The sequence below is a fragment of the Leguminivora glycinivorella genome, chromosome 9 (assembly GCF_023078275.1).
Source record: "Leguminivora glycinivorella isolate SPB_JAAS2020 chromosome 9, LegGlyc_1.1, whole genome shotgun sequence".
In the NCBI taxonomy this organism is placed as follows: Eukaryota; Metazoa; Arthropoda; class Insecta; order Lepidoptera; family Tortricidae; genus Leguminivora; species Leguminivora glycinivorella.
The window spans coordinates 4,055,131-4,071,333 of NC_062979.1; the positions used below are offsets into that span (position 1 = coordinate 4,055,131).

The window sequence follows — 16,203 nt, forward strand, 5'->3', positions numbered from 1 at the left end:
ATAGGCTCTAAAAAGCGTTATTTTCACCTGCGCTGTGCATCCTCTGAACCTATGTGCTATCATATTCGCCCTTATCGCCAGCGCCCTACGCTCCCTATCTATGTCTGCGTCATCACGCAGATTTTCATTTACAATATGGCCATTCAGATACAATGGTGGTACAAAAGATGGACATTTTGACCCTGATTTAAAAACCATAAGTTCACTCTTGAGAGCATTATATTTGAGGCCATGATTACAAGCATATCTCTCACATACTTTAAGCAACATTTCAAGTCCACAAGGCGAGGGACTGAGCAACACCATGTCGTCCGCATAACTAATATTATTCATACAGACACCACTTATATGACAGCCGACATGCATGCTGCTCAGTTCCTCGATGAGCGCGTTGACGTACAGGTTGAAGAGCTTCGGAGATGATCTCCCGCCCTGTCTCACTCCGCACTCCAACCTGTACTCCTCCGACACTTCCTTGCCCCATCGGACAACATTAACTTGAGACAAGTACCAACTCCTAAGTATATGCAGGATGTCCTTCGGGACCCCGGACGTTTCTAACTTGGCCCACAGTAGATTGTAATTAACAAGATCAAACGCTTTGGAGAGGTCCAGGAAACATGCATATACAGGCGTCTTCCTATTGGTATAATATTCAACGGTGTGCTTGAGGCTAAGTATTGCGCTTTCAGTAGATAGTTTGGGTCGAAAACCAAACTGCGCATCACTGATCTGTATGTATCTATCTAACTCAGCATCGAGCACCGCATCAAACACCTTAGCCACGGCCGTTGCTAGAGAAATGGGCCTATAGTTGGCCAACTTAGCTATATCGCCTGTTTTATTTTTTACAATGGGAACAACCACAGTGCGAATCATATCAGGTGGTAGGTAAGCATGGCTGATACATAGTGAAAAGAGCATTGCAAGGACCCTGGGCAGATGGGGCCCGGCATGTTGCAGGTGCTCAATGCTAAGCCCATCATGCCCAGGGGACTTGCCGCCCTTCATATTCTGAATTATTTTAGTTATTTGATTTGCAGTAATTTTAGTCGTACACACAAACCCATGTGCCCTAACCACCTCACTGCTGATCTCAGTACTAAGGGCAGACTTGACAGAAAAATGATTCTTAAACAAATTAGCTATATTAACAGGATTGGTCTCATTATCAATACTCACAGAGAGCCCAGGCCTGTGATTTAATCTGTTTGTACCTTTCCAAAAGTTGCGAAAATCATTTTTACCATGAAAAGAGGCCAGCCGGTCCATTTTAATTTGGTCCTGATGTTGCTGGCACCATTTTAATCTGGCTTTAAAAACTTTGCGACTCACAGACATGGAATCATACAACTGACCCGAACGGGGTTTCCCGCTAGCTACCCATATTTGAAATCTATGCCTGGCCTCTCTGTGAGCCTCACTCACATGTTTATTCCATCCCATAATTTGTTTATTCTTCCTATTACATGGTTTGTTACTACATGAAACAGAAGCAGAACTAAGGGCACAAATTATATCATTATACATCTTAGAAATTACATCCTTATGAGAATTATTATTACTTTCATAACAACAGCTGTCAGCACACTCTCTAAGCTGTGTAGGGAAGTCAATAGCTTTTAACAATTCATTACATTTATTTTTATAATTAATAATATCATTTGGTTGTTTGTCACCCCAGAATACTTTAGACCTGTCAAAATTACAATTATATGTTTTATAGTGGGTCACATCCAAGTTGCATTCTATCACTAGAGGATAGTGGTCTGACCAGTAAACATTATACAAAACACACACTTTGGATATAGTAGACCAGGCCGCCTGAGTCATCACACAGTGGTCTAACCAGCGCTCACACCCATGACTGTCACTTACATAAGTAAAAGTATTAGAGTCTGGCCCCAACATTTCATGATCCGCACAAATCCACTGATTGTCCTCACAGAAACTCATAAGTTCATTATGAAAGGGCTCGCACGGATGGGCATTAAAATCCCCTAAAACATAAGCAGCTTCTACTTCACTTTCCTCAATGATAGCATGTATAGTACTCACACACTCCACAAATATTGGTAAGTTTTCAGCAGAATCAGTTGGCATGTACACACTAATTATCACAGCACGTTTAGAACCTAGATTAACTAGAATGCCACAGATCCTATTATTATTACACTCCACTACACTCGCTGAGGGAAAAATACTCTTTCTCCATAGCAGCGCGACACCGCCATGTGGTCTACCTCTGAGCATCCCCACAGAGGTGTCGACGGCAGATGTAGCTGTATACGCGAAGTCATCATGTATTGAGGAAAGAAACGGTAAGTCATTTGGAAGCAACCAGGTCTCCTGTAATCCAATGATGTCCGCAGATGCACATAAATCACGTATGTTGTCCGCCGATCTTTTTACGCTCTTACAATTGAAACTAATAAACTAATAAATGTACACTTTCTATTTTCCATAAAAATGATGTGTTACTTTTTGATTAAATAAATGTAATGCTGTGTTACTTTTTGATTAAATAAATAAATAAATAAGAACGGGGGTTTCATACCTAACTTGTTTTTTTTTTACATAAATACATACTATCACGCCTGTTTCCCAAAGGGTAGGTAGAGATCACGGATTTTGCTACGATCCTGACAAACCACTTTCGCTTCACGCACTTTCATTAAGTTCCTCATACATGCCCGTTGGGTTACTTATTTTCTATATAATTAATTTATTAACATAATAGAGGCATTGCACCAAGGACGCTGGCGACATTTCCTAGCCAGATTGTAATGCTGGTACATTGTGCGAGGAACTCGCCAGCTCCTCGGTCACTAAGTTACGTCAACCAGACGCGGCAAATTTTGCGTTTGAAATTTTTTTATTGATACTGGACTCAAAAAACAATAAATAATAAATTTAGAATCTCAAATTATATTATAAAAGACACGATATTGCCATTTTTCTTTACAAAGAGTACTATTGAAATGCCACAGATTTTTCCACGAAATAATTCAATACGCACCAATTTACCTCGCTACACGTTTAAGGCACTTCTATTTTTAAAAACCATATTACAGCGAAACATGTATTTTTACCACTCACTCTAATACGCCGAAAGCGGAAACTCCCCAGTAATCCATTCTGGACTGACACCGAAGTATTACCACTTATTTCTTCCACAATTTTCCGTCGCGAATATTAAAATTGGACAAAAACCATGGAACTCGCCAACTTTTCCTGTCACTTCGGATATTGTGAAAAAATATGGCCGCGGATTGGAAAGTTCAAGTAAAGTGAGGATTGCCAGCCGGTTGACAGGGTTACCATGAAGTACTAAAACCGTTAAATTTAGGTCGAGAGAAAGGGACACAGCTATACCAGTTATATAGCTCCGTCCCTCTCTCTCAACCTAAATTGAACATTTCTAGTACTTCATGATAACCCCCAGGTCTAGCATTACCTACAGATACTTCGCTTGACGTCCAGGTTAAGTGTGACCTTTGTTTTCCTAGTAACTTAGAGAAGTCCTAGATCATATTGATACTGGGACACATAAGATTGAAAGCATTGGGAATGTGTCGCCTAGGCTGCAGTAAGCCACGTGATGCCGGTATTACGTGTCATAGCGTTTTGAGTATGTATGATATAAATTTGAAAGAAAGAAAGAAAAGACATTTATTCAGTACAGCACACATACATACATACAAAATGGTGAAAAAAAAAAGAAACTAATAATAAAAAACAAATACACAAAAATATCCTAAGAAAATTATATACACACAAACAGAAAATTGCACTTGTGTGTCCAGCAATTTCATCTATCCGATATCCATTACAAACAAAAACGTGGAAGAAGTCGTAGACAAGTGCTGGTTCAAGGTGTAAATTCCTGTTTTGAGCATCGTCAAAAATAATAACCCATACTAAAATTATAAATGGGAAATTTGTTTGTCTGTTTGTTTTGTCCGTCTTTCACGGCTAAACGGAGCGACGAATTGACGTGATTTTTTTAAGTGTCGATAGTTCAAGGGATGGAGAGTGACATAGGCTACTTTTTCATAAATTCATTCATCATTATATTGCGTGCAAGATAGGGTTCCTTATCTACCTTTTTGGTACGGAACCCTAAAAAGACGGGGTAGTCTATATCGCGCGAAAAATATTGTCACCCAAAAGCTTTCAATACTTAGCCTCGAGGTTGACTGGTAATGTTTTAAAGCATTAAGTCCACCTTTTGTACTGCAAGATTTTTCTTTTGTGCTTTAAAGATTAAATAAATAAATAAATAAAGTAAAATAAAACTATGGAAACGGATTAAATCGCGTTATAATGAATTTAATTCATCCCGACGTTTCGAACACTTTACAGCATTCGTGGTCAACGGGTGACCCGGACCCGGGGAGTCACCCGTTGACCAATGACCACGAATGCTGTAAAGTGTTCGAAAAGTCGGGATGAATTATAAATTCATTATACGCGATTTAATCCGTTTCCATAATTTTATTTCATGAGTAACTATCGCGGTAACCGAAGACAATATTTAAAAGTAATTTGATTATTGACGTATTGCTATGCACATGAATATTTCTTTCCCAACACCTAATAAGACAGGGAACTTTGCTGCTGTCTCTGAATAATCCTTGGTAACAACCAGACGGGCGGGATGGAATTATTTTATTGATTTTATCCACTTTTCAATATTTCCTTTACTTGGAAACACTAATCCGCGACACGCTTTCTTTGAAATATTATATTTTATTCGCGCTGCCTAATGAAATGTTTGTAGCCAGGACTAACTAGGAGAGCCACTTAGGTACATATATTATAATCGTGTTCTTTGCTTGTTTTTCTTATATTTTATTAGGTATTTTAAAATCCTGCCTGAGCCTGTGTGGTGACGGGTAAAGAATTTCACCACCCCCTTTCTTCCCGTGGGTGACGTAGAAGGCGACTATGGGATATGGGTTAAATTGTGGCGTAGGCGAGAGGCTGGCAACCTGTCACTGCACTGTCACAGTTTCGTTTTCTTTCAACCCCTTATTTGCCAAGAGTGGCACTGAAGCTTCAGTAGTTTCATGTGTTCTGCCTACCCCTTTATGGGATACAGGCGTGATTGTATGTATGTATGTATTTTAAAATATATAGGAAAATTGTGTATAACTGAAACAATTTTAGAACAAAACGGGTGTCTAACTGTCTACCCGTGACCACGAACATACATGTGATGTTCGAAACGTTGTCCCAATTTAATATAAATGTAAGTGTTTACGCGATTAAGTCCCGTTTTGTTCAAAGTGCTTATATACTATAGACATTTAAAAAAATAAAAGATAAATTAATTAAAAATAAACACAAAATAAGTATATTATTATTATTATACATTAAGAGCCCATATTGTCCCACTGTTGGACAAAGGCCTCTCTCAAATTCCTCCACGCATCCCTATCTTCTGAAGTCTCCCACCAGTCCTCGTCAGAGGCGTGAAGTTCGTCACGCCATCTCTGGCGAGGTCTACCGCGACGACTTACAATAGGGATGACGGCTTCATAAAAAAATTAAAGTCCAAAAATACTGAACACATATTTTTCGCTTTTTCTAATTAATGAAAAAATACAAAGATATAGAGCATCAAAGTTCAGGAGTGGGGACTTGTGACGTCACTTCTAAGTTAAAATTGTTAGGCCCTCCGCACACGAGGCTACTCTCAAGCGACGCGATTGCAATGCAATTCATGGTTGCATACTGGTATGCTACTCGTTTCCGCACACAGTGCTACGCAACTGAGACGATTTTTATCATTTGCAGTGCAACATTCGTGCGTACAAGATGATGAAACACGATGAATTTTGAATCGTGACGTTATTTATCACTCACCCCTTCATAGTTTGTAGTAGGTTAATGTAATAATAGTAGGTAAATAAACCCTTCATTTCATAAAAACAAAATATAATACCTATACTGACCTGTCATATTCATTTTTTTGCCAATATCATTCCACGCCTTTTCCACCACATCTTTTCTTATATATTCTGGCAGCTTATAATTATACAAACACGGATAATTTTCCACTTCTTGGACAAATCGAATATTAAACTTTTGATCCACCGCCATTTTTGTTTGCAACGTGCATGCGACTCGAGTAGCGTGCGACCAGCAATGACAGTCGCGTGCGACTGGTAGCATACATACGGGTCGTAGACGCGTCTCGTCGTGTGCGGAGCGACGTTAATTTGTATGCAGGCTACTCACGAGCGACGCGTATCATACGCGTATGAGACGAAAGTCGCTTGAGAGTAGCCTCGTGAGCGGAGGGCCTTAGGCGTGAAGTCACGCGAAACTTCAACGCACTGTGCACTGTACCATCGTAATTTTTTGATTACGAGAAAAAAGAAAATATATAATATTCTTTGATAATCTAATTGACGGACTAATTAGTTTCTTTTAGTCGCTTCGCCTATTTAAATAAGTAGGCATGTAAAAACAGAAATTGACTCACTTTTTAATTTCGAAGCAACAGCATAATCTGAAACAACAAATGACAAAAATTATTAGATTTATAATTTCTATAGATTTTAGTCCTAGCGGTCTTTTATCATTATTTTCCTCATATTATAACAGAATAAAAGTCTTTTTACTAGTTCTATGGATCATAATTAACTGATTCTGAAAAACACTGGATTACATTTAAAGCCAGCGCTAGGGTACGTACTGTAAATTAAAAGCAAAACTGGTAAATTTAAGTGCGTACAAAAGTTTTGTGAACATGTTCCGAGTAAACGGGGGAACAAAATTACAATTTGCTACATTACATGTAGGGTATGTTTGACCGAGGTGTTTGTTACTGAGGAAGATTGAGTCAAACTTATAGGAAGACCAACCGGACTACAAGTTCAACACAACAGTGCAGTCACTATAACTATCAAGTCGCATTTGAGCGCACCGTTTAAACCACACCTCGGACACTGGCGATCAAATATATGAAAGAGGTGCGTTCCTAGCACACAGTCTAAGCTCTAAGTGAATATGACAGGTCGACTGTTCGCGTTTTTGACAGGCGGTAACTGTGAGGTAACTGAGAGGGGTGGGCGTCACTTTAAGTGGGGAGCGGGAGTGGCCATATTGTACGATAGTACTCTTTATTATACTGTAGTTTAACTGAACCCTTAAATTAGTAAATATTATTATTGTCACTGTTGACACCTGACAGTGACTCCTGGTGATACAATTTGGAACCTTTTTTGTTAGATTGTGTATCTGATATAAGTAAACAATAGTTGTATTTATATAGCCAATCAAAATAATTGGGCCTGCGGGCCGATTTTTAGTCTCACGCGTTCGAATTCAGAAAATTGTCACTGAAAATAATAAGCAAGTCACCGTTTTCAACCGGTATTTTAGTGACAAAATCCCGTATGCGAGATTCAAAAATCGCCCTCCTGGTCCAAGTTTAAAAACCAAGAAAAAATAACAGAAAAGTTTTTTTTACATTCCTCATAATACTGGTTCACTGAGCATTAGACTCAGTATCTCTACAACACACGTGTTTAACCTGGGAGTTAACTTCGTTCGCGCGGCCTTTAAAACGAGCAGCTAATTTCATTCGCTTCCAAGAGGATTCAGTATTTTTATCTTTTGGCAAATTCAATGGTTGATTTAATTGATCTCATCTCAAGACGTCGTTTCGAGAAGAAATCCACTTCTTACGCATATACAGCGTGTGGATTCTATGCGGGCGAATAAGGTATCCAGTTATAGTATCGATCCGATCGCGATTCTGATCACACGAATCGTATAGGACCGAAATACTTCCAAATGATTCTGCTCTCTAGTATATTTAGTACACTCACACACGCGCAACAAAACAGGAGCGAAAGGAACGAAGAGCCGAGAAGTGACAATGACAGCAAAGCGACAATTCAGTGTATATTCATTACCTAGGTCGCGGCAGTAGACTGCGTCCGCCGGACGCATCCCATAATTTTTTGTTCCTAGCTTAAAGAACATTGTTAAACGTACACCAAACGGTAAGATATAATACTACTTAATTATTTACATTTCCAAAAAACATTTTTTTTTTTTTTTTTAGTATGAATAGGTAGACGTTTGACCACGATCACACCTGATGGTAAGTGATGATGCGGTTTACGGTGGAGCACGCTTACCTATGAAATACCTATTTACTCAAGTTGTTAGTTAACCACTCGTACAACAAACACCTGTGTGTCGTATTTCTATCACGATTACCGTAAGCCTGCTCACACAGAGCCTGAACTTCTTACATTCCACCCGTTTTGCTGCGAATTGTTGGAAATATTTCCTCTTGGCCCAATTTGGGTTGCCAGTTTACGGCGTTTTTAGTTTCGCTTAATAGTTTTTATTATTTGGGTAAAGAACGAGAAGTTTGGGATGAAATTATATCGTATAATTTTATATTTGTAGATATTAAAGTTTACCTACATCACTTTTCTCTGTCTATAAGTGCTTTGAACAAACATGAAAATCTTTATTTTAGTGTAGTTAAAATGGTTTTACTTTACGTACATCACTTCCCGTCTCTAACGCCGTGTCTTGCGTGGGCGACGGTCGCGCGACCGTCGCCATCGCGTCTCTTCGATATCGATAAGGTTTGATTTCGTATGCGTCGCATCGGCGTCGCGCGACCATCGCGCGACCGTCGCCCACGCAAGCCACGGCGTAAGTGTAACGGTCCAGCCACGACATTAGTCTAAGCGCGGCAGCGGTGAGCGGCAGCCATACGTGCGAATGAAAAGTCCCATCGCTGTGTCTCGCTCCAATGTATAGCCGCCGCCCACCGCTGTCGCGCTTAGACCAATGTCGTGGCTGAGCCGGAAGGTCTGAGTGTACGCTCGGAGCGGAGCGTTCGGTGGGGCGCGCATCGGGCCATGCGAGCAGGCGTCCACCCTACAGCGTCGACTCAGGACACTTGTATGAGCCGCCGAACGCCCCGCCCTATAAGCTTGCATCAGGCCTTAAGACGATACAGGAGGGGTCAGTTCTCCATACAAACGCTCTCGACTTTTCCTCCCTGGTTTTCGAAGATACAGCAATGATTTTTTCAACACAGATTATTATTATTTGTATGTGTCGGTCCGTTTTGATTTTTTTGATATTTTTATTTTTAAAGACGCTAGAGCCAATCAAACATTTCCGAAAATTGCCTTTTTCATTATGGCGCAAAAAAAGGTGTGATACTCACGATTGGTAACAATTAGCCAAAAAAACTAAACGGTCCGAACAGATTATTTTAGTGTTATTCAGATTCTTAAAAAGGTTGAGGTAGAAGATAACGGCATATCGGACCACAAAAGCGTTTTAATGACACTCCAAAGACAAGATACACACAATACTCAAAAGCAGTGGTACGCACACAGTAGAATATTTAGTGAAAAAAACATGGTACTATTCAAACAAAAACTCGCTGAAATAAATTGGAATGACATACTATTAACAAAAAACAACTTAAATCAAAATTTCCAAGCATTTCATGACACATTACAAAATATTTTAAATACATATTTACCAAAGAGACGTATTAAATTAGTATCTCCCACTCATAATAAAACATGGCTAACAAAAGGTATAAAACTCGCTTGCCGCCATAAAAGACAGCTAAAAAGCTTCGTCAATACCACAAATAGCATAATCATACACGACCACTATAAAAAATACGAGAAAATCCTCAAGAAATGCATACAAAAATCGAAGAAAATCAATCACATTAATCAAATTAAGAGATCAAATAATAAAGTAAAAACAATGTGGACACTAATTAATAACATAACCCGGAGAAATAAAAAAATTATCCGTAAAAATATAACTTTAAAAATAGGAGATAATATTTTAGAATCGCCCGCGCGAATAACAAACATGTTTAATGAGTATTTCGCATCGGTAGGCGAATCATCGGCTCCCGCGCCGAGCTCCCCGCCACCACCGCCCTGCGCACGCGCGCCCGCGGGAGAGATAACACCACGAGTCGGTCGACCTGTTATCTATCCTACTACGAATTCCATTTATATTACTCCAGTCAAAGAGGACGAAATACGGAAACTGATACGTCAATTAAAAAATAAAAAAAGCTATGGCTTTGACGAGCTTCCAGCTGCTTTAATTAAGAAATGTGATGTTGAACTAGCGACCCCACTAACTCTATTAATAAATCAGTCTTTTGACGAAGGTACTTTCCCAGAACTATTAAAAACATCTAAAATTAAACCAATTTTAAAACCAGGCGGTACTGCACATAGCCCAAACCAATATCGACCGATTGCCCTTCTACCATCCGTGTCAAAAATCTTTGAAAAATCTATGGCAAATCGTTTGTATAGCTTTCTCGAAAAATATAATATTTTAGACCCTAATCAACACGGATTTCGAAAACGCCATTCAACAACCCTAGCTGTTTACCATTATATAACACATATCCTGGAATACTTAAACATAAAACAATATAGCATAGGCCTTCTCTTAGATATGACCAAGGCATACGACAAAGTATCACACGAGATCCTATTGACTAAACTATACGGCGTAGGAGTACGCGGCATGGCCTACAAATGGTTCCAGTCATACTTACAAAATCGGAAACAATACGTCCAAATAGATTATTATGACCACCAGAACCGAGAGATGATCAGCGTAAACTCTGAACTGCGTCAAACAACTTGCTCCTTACCTCAAGGTAGTATCTTAGCTTGTACCCTATTTTTGGTGTATATCAACGATTTGCCAAAAATCATAGATGTAAATACAAAATGTGTTATGTTCGCAGACGACGTCTCTTTGCTGTTTAGTGCCACAGACAGTACCGAAGCAAATCAGAAACTCTTGAATCTTTTAAACACTGTTAAAAATTGGCTTGCCGAGCATAATTTAGATATAAACCTACAGAAAACAAAAATTATCCAATTTAAACCTACGCAGAAAAAATCCTTGGAACTAAAGCTTGAAATAAGTAAAAATATTATAGAAGAAGTAAATGATTTTAAGTTATTGGGAATAACAATAGACTCAGGGTTAAACTGGAAGGCTCACATCGAAAGTCTTAAAACAAGAATAGTCAAGTTTATCTACGCCCTTGGTATATTAAAAGCGAACACTGATCTTGAGTCGGCTTTATCCGTGTATTTTGCTTATATCTATTCTGCTCTCCGATATGGCGTACTTCTCTGGGGAGATAGCACAAACGCCGAAGAAATATTTATCCTACAAAAAAAGTGCATTCGAATCCTGGCGAACATACGCGTCCCTAACAGTTGCCAACCGCATTTTATACAGCAGGAACTGTTGACGCTAGCCTCAATATATATAATGGAGGCTGCACAATTTGTAAGGCAACATACAGAATTATTTCCATTAAAAGAAGATACTTGTAAAACCAGAAGTCAATATAGGAATAAGCTGTTAATACCTAAATCCAACTTAGCTATGTATAAAAAAGGACCACACTATAAATGTATTCAAATCTTTAACAAACTCCCCAATACTATTAAATTCGAACCCACTGATAAATTGTTCAACTCTAAACTGAAATGCCTACTATTAGAAAAATGCTATTACACAGTCGAATCATTCCTTAAAGATAATACACTAGTTTAATGTGACATCGAATTGGTTTAGGACTTTTAACTCATAATCTTTTATATTTCTACAATCATACTATTATAAAATGACATTTATTAAATTAAATTAATATCTATATTAATAACTTGACCAATTAATTAATACAGCGATTTTCTAAAACAACATACTGTTAAAATTCCTAAATTAATCATTGATGTAATGTATAACCTAAATTAAGTTATATATTGTGTGCCCTTACAGGGTGTCATGAACTGGAATCAAATGTAAACTAACACCTTATTATGTACATGACAATGCAATATTAAATAAATGACTAAATGACTAAATGACTAAATTTCGTTCTGATTGATCAAGTTTTGAAGGAGGAAACAGTCGAGAGCGGAACCTCGATTAAAAAAAAATCTTTTAACTGAGTTGTTCTTAGTGGACAATTTTTTTTCGATAAATCTAGTTAATACATTAGATACTATATTTAACTAAAATTCCCAAATTGAAAGGGGCGTTCCTTCCCATTTTAGCATTTTCGCTCCTGTATTGTCTTAAAAAACAGAAAAGTATAAGGACGACTGAGCAGTTAATCTCCCGCGATCGGTATTTCCCTATCACGCACGCGCCGCGCGCGACCTTAGCAGCGTCACGCAGCGCGGTGCATACTGACGCGACCGGCATCATCCGGTTTCTCATGTACTCTCTGCACCTCGCTCGCGCAGAGCGCTAGTCAAGGACAAACCGCGCGCGCAAAATATTTGTTAGAAGAATTATTACTGAGTCGTCCTTATACTGTGCCTTAAACTGAGTGCTTAAAACGAACATACCCTGGTACTAACTTTACTTTTAGTATTACTAAAATAGTTTGAATTTGACTATATTGAAAATATACCATAAGCACAGTTTATTTAGTTCTACTGTTGACTGAATGTTATTTTAAATGTGTAAAAGGCAGCAATTTCTGAATTCGAAGAAACCTTTAAAACATGTTACAATTTTAAAAGGTACTTTAGCTTTGCGGATTACGAGAAACAATTTTCAGTTGGATTTATTTTCCAATACACTTTAGATTTATTTTTAACTCCTTTATATTTTTTCTTAAGTAATATACATACTAATATATTATGTATATTTAGAAATGAAAAATAATATTGTTCTCTTTTTAACCTCCGAAGTTTGACGTGTCTGTCTATATGTAGGTCTGTTTGTGTGTGGCATCGTAGCTTCCGAACTGATGAACCGATTTAGATTGGTTTTTGTTTGAAAGCTGAATTATTTAGTCGGGAGTGTTCTTAGCCATGTTTCATGAAAATCGGTCCACTATGACGCGATCGGAAGTTTTTTCGAAATTTATTTATATATTAATACGTTACATACATACATACATACAATCACGCCTGTATCACATATAGGGGTAGGCAGAACACATGAAACTACTAAAGTTTCAGTGCCACTCTTGGCAAATAAGGGGTTGAAAGAAAACGAAACTGTGACATTGCAGTGACAGGTTGCCAGCCTCTCGAACTACGCCACAATTTAACTCATATCCCATAGTCGCCTTCTACGACACCCACGGGAAGAAAGGGGTGGGTGAAATTCCTAATCCGTCACCACACAGCAAAACGTAAGTTATGTTCCTGAATTACCTAATACAAATTACCCGAGCCAAATTGATTACGTTTTTCACAATAGCAAATTGTACGTATAATCCAAATTAAACTTCGTTATGGAAAAATATACAAATCATAATTATACGTACAAAATGTATCATTTTAAAATAGGCAGGTAGTTATTATTACAGCATTCTGGTAATATCAAAAACCATCCAAAATGAGATCTAATCTAATAGCACAACCGTTTCTTCAATTCAAAGAAACATCTCCAGAAAACGAAATTCAAATTTTCCCGTTCTTTTGTCCCGTTTAATATTCGGGGGTCGGCTTCTAATAAACGATTTGTCGGATTAGAATTAAAACGGAAAGTTGTATTCGGATATGTTCGTCGCATCACTTTAATATTATTTTCTTCAGCTTAACCACTATAACCTGAACTCACAGATATAAACATTAAAATAAATGTCATATGCAAAGGCAAGTGTTCCGAGGTCAGGCAAGGCAAGTGCTCTGAGCCTGAACGTGCCTGAACTGTACATACGTCATAGTATAAGACCAGTGGCCCATTTCTCGAAGCTACAAGTTGCAATTTACAAGTGGTATTCGCTGTCTAATATGACAAGTTGAAAAGAGACTTCTGCATGTAACTTGTTACTTACAACTTTGAGAAATGGGCCCCAGTAGTATCACTTCTAACAAATGTACAACGCGCGGTATTATGTATGTGTGCGCGCCGTGTTCTTAAGCTACAAATGTAAGCAGGGTACGTAGCCAAATGGCACAAACTCTCACGAAACGAAACGCACGTAGATATCTATCTCTATCGCTCGTGCGTATTGGCGCGATAGAGCCAAACTACCTTTCGCGGCGTTTCGTTTTCATTTCGCGTCGGAGAAATGCCATTTGGCTACGCATGCAGATGATAATGAACGAGAATGAATCTTTCTCGTCCTTAGACGTGTTGCGTATGTACACGGCGCGCACACATACAGACCCGTACTGTACAGTAAACGTCCATATAAAATGCACATCGGTTTTTCGTCTTCGTAGAGCGTTGTCTCTTTCTTGCTTATGTCACGTTAATTTGTCTCTTTCCAAAGACCGATGTGTTCTTTATGGCCGTTTATTGTACGCTTGTTGGAAGAGTTATTGCTGTTTTTATACTGTGCATACGTGGTTGGTGATACAAGTTAGACAGGTCACTTTTAGCAGATGGTTCGGTAAGTCGCGAAAATGTGGCAGCATAGGTAGGCACGTAGAAAATTTACGCGTTCACCCGATTTCCAGCAGCGATACGCAATACAGGTAGAATGAGGATTTTCTGTTTGTTTTACCGTATTTTGTAAAATTGAAAATACAGATTTTATAATATCTATCTAAATAAATATATAAAAGAAGAAGCTGACTGACTGACTGACATATCAACGCACAGCCGAAACCGCTGGTCCTAGAGATTTCAAATTTGGCACGTAGGTTCCTTATATAGTGTAGAGGAGCACTAAGAAAGGATTTTCCAAAATTCACCTCCTAAGGGGGTCAAATGGGGGTTCAAAGTTTGTATGGGGAAACAAGATTAGTTTGACTATTTTATTCGAAACTTCACAGGAAGATTCCTTACGACATATGACTGAATACGTGTTTCAGGTTTTTTGAAAATTTAACCCCTAAAAGGGTGAAAAGGGGGTGATAAAGTCAAAAAATCAATATGGGTATCGTTTTTATGGTTTGTCGGGTCGCTGATCACGATAAATACAACGTTTTTGAAATCTAACGAGGCGGAAGTGAAATACCTTCTTCCCTGTTATAGTGCAATGGGGTTTAAATATCAAAAAATATATAAAAGAAGAAACTGACTGACTGACTAACTGACATATCAACACACAGCCGAAACCGCTGGTCCTAGAGATTTCAAATTTGGCACATAGGTTCCTTATATAGCGTAGAGGAGCACTAAGAAAGGATTTTTCAAAATTCTCCTCTTAGGAAATAGGGGGTTCAAAGTTTGTATGGGAAACTAGATTAGTTTGACTATTTTATTCGAAACTTCACAGGAGGATTCCTAAAGACATATGACTAAATACATGTTTCAGGTTTTTTGAAAATTTGACCCCTAAAGGGGTGCAAAGGGGGTACAGTCAAAAACACAATATGGGTATCGTTTTTATGGTTTATCGGGTCGCTGATCACGATAAATACAACGATTATAAAATCTAATGAGGTGGAAAAGAAATTTTCTCCCCTGTTGTTGTGCAATGGGGTTAAAATATCCAAAATAGCCATAAGTATAGGTTTAGTTTTTAACTTTACTTCTGAATTTGTTTTTTATCATGCAGAAACGTCTGCGAGCGATATTACATAATTTTAAATTGAAGGAAAAATGGAAAAATTCACATTTCCGGCAGGACTCGAACCTGCGACCTCTGGCCTTGCCGGGGCCATCGCGCTTCCAACTGCGCCACGGAGGCAGGTTCGAGTCCTGCCGGAGGTGTGAATTTTTCCATTTTTCCTTCAATTTAAAATTAACTTTACTTCTGGTTCAAGAGATTTCAAATTAACACGGAAGTTCCTTAGAGGAGCACTAAGAAAGGATTTTTCAAAGTTCACCTCCTAGCATGATAATTTGACAGGGGCAAGGACAGGGAAAGGGACAGGGACAGGGACAGGGACAGGGACAGGGACAGGGACAGGGACAGGGACAGGGACAGGGACAGGGACAGGGACAGGGACAGGGACAGGGACAGGGACAGGGACAGGGACAGGGACAGGGACAGGGACAGGGACAGGGACAGGGACAGGGACAGGGACAGGGACAGGGACAGGGACAGGGACAGGGACAGGGACAGGGACAGGGACAGGGACAGGGACAGGGACAGGGACAGGGACAGGGACAGGACAGGGACAGGGACAGGGACAGGGTCAGGGACAGGGACAAGGACAGGGACAGGGACGGAACGGGATAGGGTCAGGGTTAGGGATAGGGATAGGGATAGGGATAGGGATA

At 39.0% G+C, this 16,203-nt stretch overlaps 1 protein-coding gene across 1 annotated transcript in view; it reads right to left on the reverse strand.

Moving 5' to 3' along the window:
- LOC125229449 (protein TANC2) overlaps positions 1–16,203 on the reverse strand; it is a 440,488-nt gene that overhangs the window by 314,565 nt on the left and 109,720 nt on the right. The window contains exon 3 of the mRNA XM_048134289.1: positions 6,494–6,520. The gene's annotated coding sequence lies outside the window, so the exon portion shown is untranslated. The remainder of the gene's footprint in view (positions 1–6,493; positions 6,521–16,203) is intronic.